Source organism: Pan troglodytes, chromosome 1 (assembly GCF_028858775.2).
Source record: "Pan troglodytes isolate AG18354 chromosome 1, NHGRI_mPanTro3-v2.0_pri, whole genome shotgun sequence".
Classification (NCBI taxonomy): domain Eukaryota; kingdom Metazoa; phylum Chordata; class Mammalia; order Primates; family Hominidae; genus Pan; species Pan troglodytes.
The window spans coordinates 19,835,990-19,850,112 of NC_072398.2; positions in this window are offsets into that span (position 1 = coordinate 19,835,990).

Sequence of the window (14,123 nt, forward strand, 5' to 3'; positions counted from 1 at the left end):
CATGTGATACACCACATAAACAGAATTAAAAACAAAAATCACACGATCATTTCAATAGATGCAGAAAAAGCATTTGACAAAATCCAGCACCCTTTTTGATTAAAGCTCTCAGCAAAATCTGCATACAAGGGACATACCTTAATGTAATAAAAGCCATCTATGACAAACCCACAGCCAACATGATACTGAATGGGGAAAAGTTGAAAGCATTCCCTCTGAGAACTGGAAGAAGACAAGGATGCCCACTCTTACCACTCCTCTTTAACATAGTACTGGAAGTCCTAGCCAGAGCAATTAGATAACAGAAAGAAATAAAGAGCCTCTAAATTGGTAAAGAGAAAGTCAAACTGTCACCGTTTGCTGACAATATGATTATTTATCTTGAAAACCCTAAGAACTCCTCCAGAAAGTTCCTAGAACTGATAAAAGAATTCAGCAAAGTTTCCACATACAAGACTAATGTACAAAAATCAGTAGCTCTTCTATACACCAACAGTGACCAAGTGGAGAATCAAATCAAGAACACAATCCCTTTTATAATAGCTGCAAAAAAAAAAAAGAAACAAAAACCTTAGGAATATACCTAACCAAGAAGTTGAAAGACCTTTACAAGGAAAACTACAAAACACTGCTGAAAGAAATCATACACAACACAAACAAATGGAAACACATCCCATGCTCATGGATGGGTAGAATCAATATTGTGAAAATGACCATACTGCCAAAAGCAATCTACAAATTCAGTGAAATTCCCATCAAAATACCACCATTAGTCTTCATAGAATTAGAAAAAACAATTATAAAATTTGTGTGGAACCAAAAAAAGAGTCTGCATAGCCAAAGCAAGACTAAGCAAAAAGAACAAATCTGGATACATTACGCTACTTGATTTCAAACTATACTATAAGGCCATAGTCACCAAAACAGCGTCGTACTGGTATAAACATAGGCCCATAGACCAATGGAACAGAATAGAGAACCCAGAAATAATCCCAAATATTTACAGCCAACTGATTTTCAACAAAGCAAACAAAAACACAAAGTGGGGAAAGGACACCCTTTTCAACAAATGGTGCTGGGATAATTAGTTAGCCACATGTAGGAGAATGAAATTGGATCCTCATCTCTCACCTTATACAAAAATCAACTCAAAATGGATTAAGGACTTAAACGTAAGACCTGAAACTATAAAAATTCTAGAAGATAACATTGGAAAAACCCTTCTAAACATTGGCTTAGGCAAGGGTTTCATGACCAAGAACTTCAAAGTGAATGCAATAAAAACAAAGCTAAATAGTTGGAACCTAATTAAACTAAAGAGCTTTTGCACAGCAAAAGGAACAGTCAGCAGAGTAAACAGACAACCCACAGAGTAGGAGAAAAATCTTCACAATCTATACATCTGACACAGGACTAACATCCAGAATCTACAACGAACTCAAAGAAATCAGTGAGAAAAATTCATAGAAACACACAAGATATCAAGAGTGAATCATGAAGAAACAGAAAATATGAATAGACCTTTAAGTAGTAAGGAGATTGTATTGGTAATCAAAAACCTCTCAACAAAGAAAACTCTGGACAATATTGCTTCACTGGTGCATTTGACCAAACATTTAGCGAGGATTTAACACCAAATCCTTCTCACATTCTGCTGAAATGTTGGAGAGAACACTTGTTAGCTTAATCTTTGAGGTCTGTATTACTCTAACACCAAAGCCAAAGACAGCTCAAGAAACTACAAATCTGTACTTATAAATATTGATGCAAAAAAAAAGAGCTTCAACAGAACACTATGAAACAAAATTAGCAGCATAATAAAAGGAGTATACCCCATGACCAAGTGGGATTTACTCTCAGAATGCAAGGATAGTTCAACTATGAAAATAAATCTGACCAGGTGCAGTAGCTCATGCCTATAATCCCAGAATTTTGGGAGGCCAAGGTGGAAGGATCACTTGAGCCCAGGAATTCAAGACCAGCCTGGGCAACATAGTGAGACCTCATCTCTACAAAAAAATAAAAAAATGAGGCAGGAGAATTGCTTGAGCCCAGAAGGTTGAGGCTGCAGTGAGCTGTGATAGTGTGCTACTGTACTCTCACCTGGGTGATGGAAGTGAGACCCTATCCCCCCCCAAAAAAAATCAATCAATCAATCAATGTAATACTCCATGTTAACAGAATGAAGGAAACAAATCCTATGAACATTTTAATTGATTCAGAAAAATATCATTTGACAAAATTCAACACTTGTTTGTGACCAAAACAAACTGAAAAACTGAAAAAAACTAGGATTGGAAGTAAACTTCCTTAACATAATAAAGGCCATATATGAAACCCCACAGCTAGCATTGCCTTCAATGTTGAATGACTGAAAGCTTTCCCCCCAAGATCAGATACAAGACAAGGTTGCCTTCTTTTACTATTTCTATTCAACATAGCATTGGAAGTCCTAGCCAGAGCAGGTAGGTAAGAAAAAGAAATAAAAACCATTCAAATTAGAAAGGAAGAAGTACAATTACCTGTTTGCAGATAAATGATCTTATAAATAGAAAACCCTAAAGACATACAACACATATGAGAACTGTCAGGACTAATAAATGACTTCTGCAAAGTTGCAGAATAGAAAATTAACATAGAAAAATCAGTTGCACTTCTATAATCTAACAATCAACAATCCAATGGGAAATTTTTAAAAATTATATTTACAATAGCAACAAATAGAATAAAATACTTAGGAATAAACTTAATCAAGGATGCAAAAGACTTGCACATTTAAACTACAAATTGTTGCCAGGCATGGTGGTGTGTGCCTGCAGTCCCAGCTACTCAGGGGCCAAGGTGAGAGGATCTCTTGAGCCCAGGAGTTTGAGACCAGCCTGGGCAACATAATGAGACTGTCTTTTAAAAAAACAGGTAAAATTATAAAAGATTGGTGAGAGAAATTTAAGAAGATACTAATAAATGGAAAGACATCTCATGTTAATGGATTGGAAGACTTAATAAGATGCTATTAATAAGACTTAATAAGATGCTATTACTACCCAAAATGACCTACAGATTCAATACAATCTCTATCAAAATCCTAGCAGTTTTTTTTGCAGAAATGGAAAAACTCATCTTAAAATGCTTATGGAATTTTAAGGGACCTTGAATAGCTAAAACAATCTGGAAAAGAAGAACAATGTTGGAAGACTCACACTTCCTGATTTCAAAACATATTGCAAAGCTATAGTAGTCAAAATAGTATGGTATGGGCAAAAAGTCAGACATATAGACCAATGGAATAGAGAGTCCAGTAATCAGCCCTCAGATATATGGTCAAATGATTTTTGACAAGGGTGCCAAGACCATTCAATGGGAAAAGTAAAGTCTTTTCAACAAATAGTGCTAGGAAAATTGGATATTCACACATAAAAGAATGAAGCTGGACCCTTACCTAACACCATAAACAAAAATTAACTCAAAATGGGTCAAAGACCTAAATGTAGGACCTAAACCTTTAAAACTCTTAGAAGAAAATGTTGGGCAAAAGCTATATAATATTGGGTTTGGCAGTGATTTCTTGGCTATAACACTGAAGGCACAGGCAAAAACATAAGAAATAGACAAATTGAGCCTTACAAAAAAATTTTAAAATTTGTTCATCAAAAGAAGCTATCAGTAGAATAACAGGAAATCTACAGAATGGGAGAAAATATTTGCAAATCATATACTTGAAAAGGGATTAGTATTCAAATGCACCAAGAACTCTTAAAATTCGATGACAGAAAGACAAAGAATTGAATTCAAAAATAGGCAAATAACATGAATAGACATTTTGCAAAGAAGATATACAAAAGAGCAAGAAGCCCATGAAAAGATGCTGAACATCACTAACATTAGGAAAATGCAAATCAAAACCACAATGAGATACCACTTCACACACATCAGGATGGCTACTATTAAAAAAACAGAGTATAACAAGTGTGGACAAGGATGTGGAGAAATTGGAATCCTTGTGCATTGCTGGTGGAGATAAAAATGGTGGCTGGGTGTGGTGGCTCATGCCTGTAATCACAGCAATTTGGGAGGCTGAGGTGGGCAGATTGATTGAGCTCGGGATGTCAAGACCAGCCTGAGCAACATGGTGAAACCCCATCTCTACGAAAAATACAAGAATTAGCCAGGTATGGTGGTGTGTGTCTGTGGTCCCAGCTACTTGGGAGGCTGAGGTAGGAGGATCACTTGAGCCCAGGAGGGAAAAGTTGCAGTGAGCCGACATTGTACCACTGCACTCCAGCCTGGATGCGAGACCCCGTCTCAAAAAAAAAAAAAAAAAAAAAAAAAAAAAAAAAAGTACAGTTTCTGTCAAAAATAGTATGGCAGTTCCTCAAAAAAAATTAAAAATAGAATTACCATATGATACAGTGATTCCACTGCTGGGCATATACCAAAGAATTGAAAGCAGGGTCTGGAAGAGATATTTGTACATCCATGTTCATAGCAGCATTATTCACAATAGCTAAAATATGGAGGCAACCAAAGTATCTGTTGACAGACGAATGGATAAGCAAAGTGTGGTCTATCCAGATAATGCAATATTATTCAGCCTTAAAAAGAGGAAAATTCTGACACATTGCTACAACATGGATGAATCTTAGAAGACATTATTTTAAGTGACATAAGCCAGACACAAAGGACAAATACTGTATAATTTCACTTACATGAGGTACCTAGAGTAGGTAAATTCATAGAGGCAGAAAATGGAATAGCGATAACTAGGGACTTGGGGCAGAGGAGAATGGAGAAATATCATTTAATAGGTACAGTTTTAGTTTGAGATGACGGAAAATTCTGGAGGTGGACATTGGTGATATTTGCACAACAACATAAATGCGCTTAGTGTTACTGAATTCTGCACTTACAAATGGTTGAAATGGTAATTTTTTTCTTTTTTTCTTTCTTAAAATGGTAAATTTTATGTTATATATATTCTACTACAACAACAAAAAATCATTTGCATTTTACAAGTTAAACCAATCCTTACAGAATTTAAAATTTCCTAAGGAATAACCAAAGGCACATGCCTCTAGAACAGGGTTTCTCAGGCTCAGCGCTACTGATATTTTGAACCAGATAATTCTTTGTTGTGGGCAGTGTCCTGTGTCTCATAGGGTATGTGGTAGCATCCCTGCTGTCTTTCCACTCAAGGTCAGTAGAAATCCCCTCCCCTGCTGTGACAACCAAAAATGTCTCTGGACATTGCCAAATGCTGCCCGGGGCACAAAATCAACACCAGTTGAGAACCACTAATAAGAGTTCTGGAAATCCCCACTCAGTCCCGAATCCTGACAGTTGTCTAGGCGCATCAGCTTGCAAGTCTATAGCCATAAATCCGTTCCTTGAGACATCAGCAGTTAGAAGTATCTGGTACAGTCCTTTCCACAGACACTCTGAGACAGTCCTTCTTTGTTGTAGATCTAAGTTTTAGAATCTGTAGCTTACAGCAGAGCCAGTCCATATCACAAAGCATCATTTTCCTTACCAGCGTCCATGAAGTACTTTCTCAATTCACGTGAACTCATAGACAGACAAATGAGCAAGGTTTTTACCCAATTCTTTGTTGTATCTCACATGGCAGAGAATAGATTCACATCAACCTGCTATATCACAAAATGGTTGGACCATAAAACTACATTCCTAATCATTGCTGCCACCATTGGGGAATAAATTCTTGGCCATGCGCAAATCTGAACTGGAAACAAATTTGTCTAAGGACCAGAAACAGAAGCAAAAGTAATGAGATAGGGTGGCAGCGGGGAGCGGGTGGTGAGATGCACAGAGAAACAGAGTCAAGGAAGATAAATTCTATTGGCATTTGTGACTCACTTCAGGAGCCAAGAAAAGGTGCTACTGGGCTTACCTGGCCAGGAAGTGCACTTTTTCGGTTAATTAAGTTTAATTGGTTCCGGAAGTTGAGTCCACTTAGACATCTCAATGAGATATCCAAAACTGTCAAAGTATGTGCAATGAACTGAATTGCATATGTTGAAGCGCTAATCCAAAATTCTTATGTTGAAACCCTGACCTCCGATGTGACTATATATTTGGAGATGGGGCCTGTGAGGAGGTGTTAAAGTTGAATGAGGTCATGAGACTTAAGCCCTGATCTGATAGGGCTGATGCCCTCATAAGAAGAGGAAGAGACCCCAGAACTCTCTTTCAGCCATGTGAGGACACAGGGAGATAGGGGCTATCTACAAGCCAGGAAGAAAACTCTTTGCCAGAAACCAGCGATGCTGGCACTTTGCTCTTGGACTTCACAGCCAGAACTGTGAGAAATAAATTTCTGTTGTTTAAGCCACCCAGTCTATGGTACTTTTTTATGGCAGCTCTAGCATACTAATGCAGTATAATTCCCCAAAAAGTTATCAACATGACTCTCTTACAAACACAAATATATATATATTTTTTGAGATGGAGTTTCGCTCTTGTTGCCCAGGCTGGAGTGCAATGGTGTCATCTCAGCTCACCACAACTTCTGCCTACCAGGTTCAGGGGATTCTCCTGCCTCAGCCTCCCAAGTAGCTGGGATTACAGGTATGCACCACCACGCCTGGCTAATTTTGTATTTTTAGTAGAGACGGGGTTTCTCCCTGTTGGTCAGGCTGGTCTCAAACTCCCGACCTCAGGTGATCCGCCCACCTCCGCATCCCAAAGTGCTGGGATTACAGGTGTGAGCCACCTTGCCTGGCCTGATTTATTTTAATCCATCAATGACGGGATCAGCATGATAACAAGCCTGGTTCTGTATTAGACTTTTTAAATGAGTGACTTATACCAGCTACATTCATTTCCTCACTATTCACACATTCCTTAGCTTCCCAGATTTCACGTTTACCCTCTCACTTTATTAAACCTCATTTTTAAATTTTTTATTTTTATTTATTTTATTTGGAGACACAGTCTCACTCTGTCACTCAGGCTGGAGTGCAGTGGCACGATCTCGGCTCACTGCAACCTCTGCCTCCTGGGTTCAAGCCATTCTCATGTCTCAGCCTCCAGAGAAGCTGGGACTACAGGCATGCGCCAGTCATGATTGAATAATTTTTGTATTTTTTGGTAGAGATGGTGTTTCACCATGTTGGCCAGGCTGGTCTTGAACTCCTGACCTCAGGTGATTCACCCCCGTGGGCCTCCCAAAGTGCTGGGATTACAGGCATGAGCCACTGCGCCCAGCCAAAACCTCATTTTTTTAAACAGATGGTTCTTGCTCTGACACCCAGGTTGGAGTGCAGTGGTGTGATCATAGCTCACTGCAGCCTCGACATCCTGGGGTCAAACAATCCTCCCACCTCAACCTCCTGGGTAGCTGGGACTACAGGCATGCTCCACCACGCCTGGGTAATATCTTTTATTTTTTAAGAGACAGGGTCTTGTTACATTGCCCAGGCTGGTCTTGAACTCCTGGCCTCAAGTGGTCCTCCCGCCTTGGCCTCGTAAAGTAGTGGGATTATAGGCACAAGCCACCGTGGCTGGCAAAACCTCATTCTTGAAACTCACCAGCAAACTATTCTACTGTGGAACCCAAGTTTTCTTCATTCCTCACTATCCTAAATTACATAGTACTAGTGACAACTGTTCACCTGCAGTTTGAAGACCCTAAGCCAGTTCTCTGCTTGTGTTTCTGGATACATCTGTTCTTTGTCATTCTTCCTTCGTATGTGGAGCCATCCTCAAAGCACTGGGGTCATCCTGCTTAACAATAAAAAGAGCTACCATTTATTGATTGCTTATTCAATGCAGACACAGTTCTCACTACTTCATAAGCTGCAATTTTATCTGGTCTTCACAGGAACTGTTATTATCTCTGTTTCATGCCTAGGGACACTGAAGCATAGAGAAGTTACCTGACCAAAGTCACGTAGTTAGTGGCAAAACCAAGATTCAAACTCAGGCAGTCTGGCTCTGCCTTGAGGCAGACTGCACAGTCTCCACCTTCTCTATTTTTTGCCTCGGAGAGCCTGGCCAATTATCCCTCAGCCAACCTCACATGACTATTAACTCCAGAGTCAGCCGTCTCTGAGCTCCAATTCCACCACTGCTAGCTGTGTAATCTTAATCGAGTTCTTTATTCTTTATTAGGTCTAGTCCTCAATTTCATCATCTGTAAAATGGGCACATAATAGATTCTATTTCTAATTCTCACAGAGTTGCTATGAGAATTAATTGAGCTGATATGAGTAAAATGCCTGACATTGAGAAGGCATTGGATGCTAGTACTATTAGTCATCTAATTATATGTTGTTTGTCTGTGGAACAGAGCACCTAGGTTCTTTTCCTGGGATCCATAAGCCAGCATGGGGGAGGGTTACAGGCAGGCAAATGTTTTGCGTGTACATTTATTTTTTCTGGGGAGAAAGTCCATAAGTTTGATCATATTCTCAAAAGAGTATATGACCCCCAAAAGTTGGGAACCACTGAGCTTTAAATGAGTCTAAAAGGGCCCCAGCACGGTGGCTCATGTCTGTAATCCCAGCACTTAGAGAGGCTGAGGAAGGCGGATCGCCTGAGGTCAGGAGTTCAAGACCAGCCTGGCCAACATGGCGAAACCTCGTCTCTATTAAAAATACAAAAATTAGCCCAGCATGTCAGCGTGAGCCTGTAATCCCAGCTACTTGGGAGGCTGGGACAGGAGAATAGCTTGACCCAGGGAGACGGAGGTTGCAGTGAGTCGAGATCATGCCACTGCCCTCTGGCCTGGGTGACAGAGCAAGACTCTGTCTCAAAAATAAATAAATAAATACATAAATAAATAAGCCTAAAGTTTGAGACCTGCGTCTTTTATATTTCCTGCCCTCAGCATAGCCAGGGATACAGCAAGCTTTCACTGATGTGCATGGAATTGAATCCTCACTGGAACGTAGCAGCTGGGTCAAGGCTGTGGACAGTAGGGTTCCTGACATTGTCACCTGTCTTCATTCCACACAAAGATGCCCACTGTGAAAAGTTTTCTGAAATCACTTCTTCAGTCCAATAACAACATTTCAAAGCTGAGTACTTCACATGCTGCATTGGGAAAGGGTGCTGATTACATCCCCCAAACTGCACAACTGTGACCGTCACTGCTGGCTGATACTTCGCAGAAGGGCGCAGGGGGCAACTGTTGATGTGGCAGGGCTATGTTAGCATTCTTTGCCTTACCTTCGCTTGAGGACTTAAGATAATAGCAGCTACCACAGAAAGAATGGAAACAAAAATTCTTTTATTTTAATTTGTATCCGTTCTTATGGTTTCTTTATACTCCTCCTCAATTCAAAATGAATCTAAGCACATTTAGATATTGATTCCAATTAAGATATTTAATATGTCTTATCTTCTGTAAACTAGTCCATTTTGTGTTGATATAAAGGAATTCCAGAAATTGGGTAACTTATTTAAAAAAAAAAAAAGGAGGTTTTTTTGGCTCATGGTTCTGCAGGCTGTACAAGAAGCACAGTGCTGGCATCTGCTTCTGGGTGGGGGAGCCCAGGAAGCTCACAGCCATAGCAGAAGGGGAAAAGGCAACAGGTATGTCACATGGCAAGAAAGGGAGCAAGAGGGATGCCAAGATCTTTTAAACAGCCAGCTCCCACATGAGCTAATAGCATATTATTATGTCAGGACTTATCCGCTTGGAAGTGACAAAAAAAATTCAAACTAGCTTAAACAGAAAGGATATTTGTGGGCTCAGGCAGAGCTAGAGCCAGGGGTTCAACCAATGTCACTGGGACTCTCTTTCCTTCTCTTTGTCTTTGAGCTCTGCTTTCCTGCTGAAGGCTGGCCTCTTCTTCTCCCACTGGAAAAGGACTTCCTCCCTATAGCTGGAGAAAGTGCCACTTAATAGCCTCAAGCTTATATTGTCTGAGCCAAAGACCACCAGCAAAAGAGAACTTCTTGGTATTCCAATTATAGACAAAGATTCTTCCATCACATGCGCAGCTGTTGCCAGGGGCATAAGATGATCTGATTGGCCAAGCCCAGGTCACTTCCCTTTCCCTATAGATGGGGACAGAGTGGGAGGCTGGGGTTGACAGCCCCGGAGAACCACAGGGGGACAGGGAAGAGCAGTGAGCAGATGAAGCAATACATGTCCATTTATACATTTGCCTTTGTGTTAAAATAACAAGAACTTGATGAGAAAGACCAAACTGGACAGCACTCATGGGGTGGGAAGGACTCCTCTCTGGGACATAATTGACCATAAGTAAGGTCTAGCTGTTAAAAAATCTACTATAGTCATAAGCATAACCTATAAGATCGTATTTCTAGAACAGAGGAGGTAAGCCTCCCTCCAGAGGATCCCTTGTTCATACAGTACTGAAGGACAGCCACAATGGACGAGGGTGTCAATTTGTTCTGCAGATGAGATGAGGACCGATGAGCAAAGATTAAAAGACAGAACAGTGGCAAATGTTACTGGCTTGGGACTGGTTTCTTAAGCTAGAGGGAACTTTTAGGAATGACCTAAGGCGGCGGTCCCCAACCTTGTTGGCACCAAGGACCAGTTTCGTGGAAGACAATTTTTCCACAGATGTGGGGCAGCAAGGCAGGGTGGTTTAGTGATGAAACTGTTCCACCTTAGATCATCAGGCATTAGACAGATTCTCATAAGGAGTGCGCAACTTAGATCCCTCGCATGCACAGTTCATAAAAAGGGTTCACACTCCTATGAGAATCTAATCCTGCTGCTGATCTGACAGGAGGCTGAGCTCAGGTGGTAATTGTTCACATGCCGCTCACCTCTTGCAATGCGGCTCAGAACCTAACAGGCCATGGACGGTACCAGAACCCCTGGCCTAAGAGGCTCACAGAAAAAATGGAAAGGGTGGAAATTTAAGAGAAACCAAGGGGACTCCAGAAACCAGGCTGCAAGATCCAGGCATAGGCAGGAGAGGGAGGATCTGTGCCCTCAATTTCGGCAGAGGAAGCCCTGGATGGGAGGCAGCCCTGGGCGAGGAGGGGCATCTTCCCCTGATGGAGATTGGGGAGCCAATAGAAAGGAAGATCTGGCCAGGCACAGTGGCTCATGCTGTAATCCCAGCACTTTGAGAGGCCGAGGCAGATGGATCACCTGAGGTCAGGAGTTCAAGACCAGCGTGGCCAACATGGTGAAACTCTGTCTCTACTAAAAATACAAAATCTAGCTGGGCATGGTGGCAGGTGCCTGTAGTCCCAGCTACTCAGGAGGCTGAGGCAGCGGAATCGCTTGAACTCAGGAAGGGGAGTTGCAGTGAGCCAAGATCGCGCCACTGCACTCCAGCCTGGGCGACAGAGTGAGACTCCATCTCCAAAAAAAAAAAGGGTCTGGAGCTGCACTCCTGAAAGATAAACAATAGATATTTGCCACACAGGCATACAGATTCCACATAAGAAAATCTGCTGGCGACCGAGTCTGGCCAGGAGCAGAACAGGCAGCCTCACAGGGACATGAAGGCTGTCCACCTCTTGGGGGGTGTGGCTGAACCTCTTGGAGCCCTTCCACCCTAAGCCTCTGGCACTATCACTCCCTCAGCTTGCCAGCCCATCCTATCTCAATAATTTTCTTCTTCTGAGCCAGGGGAGGCCATCCTCCGAGGGCTTCCTCAACTTCCCTCTTCCTTGCTTCTGAGAAAAAGCTGATCTTCCAACTCACGTGCTGTGTACCCACTCCTCCTGACTCCTCCCCAATTCACGTGCTCTGTACCCACTCCTCCCACACAGTGCTCCTTCCGTCCACTGCCCTCTCCTTCCCATTTGTCTCTGGATGGTGCTGTTCTCTCTCCCTCTCTCTCCCCCTGTTCCCCAGCCCCTGACTGCCCCTTCCAAATACAAACATACTCAGGAGACATCCCCTATCTACTTGACACTTTTTATGAATTCCCATGCCAGTGTAGAACCTAGAAAAGCCAGATATTTGCAAGCCTCCCTTGTAAATAGGGTGCAGTCGCTCAGGTTAGAGTGCAGTGGTATGATCTCAGCTTACCTCTGCCTCTCAGGTTCAAGTAATTCTCCTGTCAGCCTCCGGAGTAGCTGGGACTACAAGCATGCACCACCAAGTCCAGCTAATTTTTGTATTTTTAGTAAAAATGAGGTTTCGCCATGTTGGCCAGGTTGGTCTTGAACTCCTGACCTCAGGTGATCCGCCTGCCTTGGCCTCCCAGAGTGCCCTTATATTTGTGTGTGTGTGTTTGTGTGTGTTGTGTTGAAGATTGTAAAATATGCCCGCAAATTCCTTCACCCGGTATGCAATCCCTTTTGGAATGTGAATTTGCTGCTCCTCTTATGCAGAAGGGAAGTTCATTTCTCTCCCTTGACTCTTAGCCTTGTGATTTCTTTGAACGTGAGAATGCAGCAGGAGATGTATATGACCTTGAGATGCCAGTCCAGGCTTCTGGAGGATGTGACCAAGACGGCCCAGCCCACAGCCCACCCCACTGCCAGTTATGTAAGGGAGGTGTACTAGTTTGTTTTGTGCTGTTATAAAGGAATACCGGAGGCTGGGTAATTTATAAATAAAACAGGTTTATTTGGCTCATGGTTCTGCAGGCTATACAGGAAGCACAGTGTCAGCATCTGCTTCTGGTGAGGCCTCAGGGAGCTTCCAATCATGGTGGAAGGGGAAGGGGAGCTGTCATGTCACATGGAGAGAGAAAGGGAGTGAGAGAGAGAGAGGAGGACATGCCAGGCTCTTTTTGAACAACAAGCTCTCATGCAAACTAAAAGAGTGAGAACTAACTCGTTACTGAAGAATGGCACCAAGCCATGCATGAGGGATCTGCCCCCATGACCCACACACTTCCCACTAGGCCCCACCTCCAACATTGGGGATCAATTTCAACTTCAGATTTGGAGGAATTATCCCAACTATATCAGGAGGTCATCTTGAAACTTCCAGCCCTGCTGTCTCTCCATCAGAATCCAACTGCGGAGGAACTGCCCAGCTAACCCTCAGAATCATAAGAAATAATAAATCTTAGCTGTTTTAAACCACTGAGTTTTGGAGTGAATTATGCAGCAAAAGCTGAAACCGATGGTGTCCTACATGTCCCATAGAACTACATATAACCATTTCCCCACCTTATTCAATCTTTATTAAGGCTACTTTGGTTGCAAACATCAGAAACCAACCTCAGCCAGCTTAAACAAAAGGAAAGTGCATTAGAATGTCCCTAATGTAAGTCAAGGAACAGAAAATAAAGTTGGGAAGGGGAGAAATCATGGCGTCCGCGGACTCATTAGCAGCAGGGTATCCTGGAGTTTCCGTCCAGAAAACTGCCATTAACACAATCCCGTGCTAATGATTGGACTAGTAACTTCAAGTTTTCAGAGCAGACGGTCTGACCCGCCCCATTTGGGCCAGTAGCCGCCTCTGAATCATTTAGCTATGATGAGGTGGGCGGTGGTGGTGGGAGGCAGGATGCGGACACGTAGAAAGTAGGTGAATTCGTGGGAATCCTGACGTGGAAGCCGTGAGCGCTACTCACGGCCTGGGCCTGCTTTTTAACTGCTATATATATATTTAGATTTTCCAAAAGTTTTTTCCTTTCAAATCTTTTTGCAGCTACTGTATCAAGGCTCTTTTTTTAAGAAAGGGAAAATAGTGCAGGACCACTTTTGAAACTGTAACAAATGGGGCAACGTTGTATTCTTCTGTACAATGTAACTGGATCTGTGAAGGTTTCTATTTTTTATTTTTTATTTTTTTTGAGACGGAGTCTTGCTCTGTCGCCCAGGCTGGAGTGCAGTGGCACGATCTCGGCTCACTGCAAGCTCCGCCTCCCGGGTTCACGCCATTCTCCTGCCTCAGGCTCCCGAGTAGCTGGGACTACAGCCGTTCACCACCACGCCGGGCTAATTCTTTTTCTTTTTATTTTTTTAGTAGAGATGGGGTTTCACTGTGTTAGCCAGGATGGTCTCGATCTCCTGACCTCGTGAGCCACCCGCCTCGGCCTCCCAAAATGCTGGGATTACAGGCGTGAGCCACAGCGCTCAGCCGGATCTGTGAAGGTTTTATGAGCAAAAAGGGAAAACAGTGCGGGGCCACTTTTGAAACTGTAACAAATGGGGCAACGTTGTATACTTCTGCACAAAGTAACTGGATCTGTGAAGGTTTTACGTGT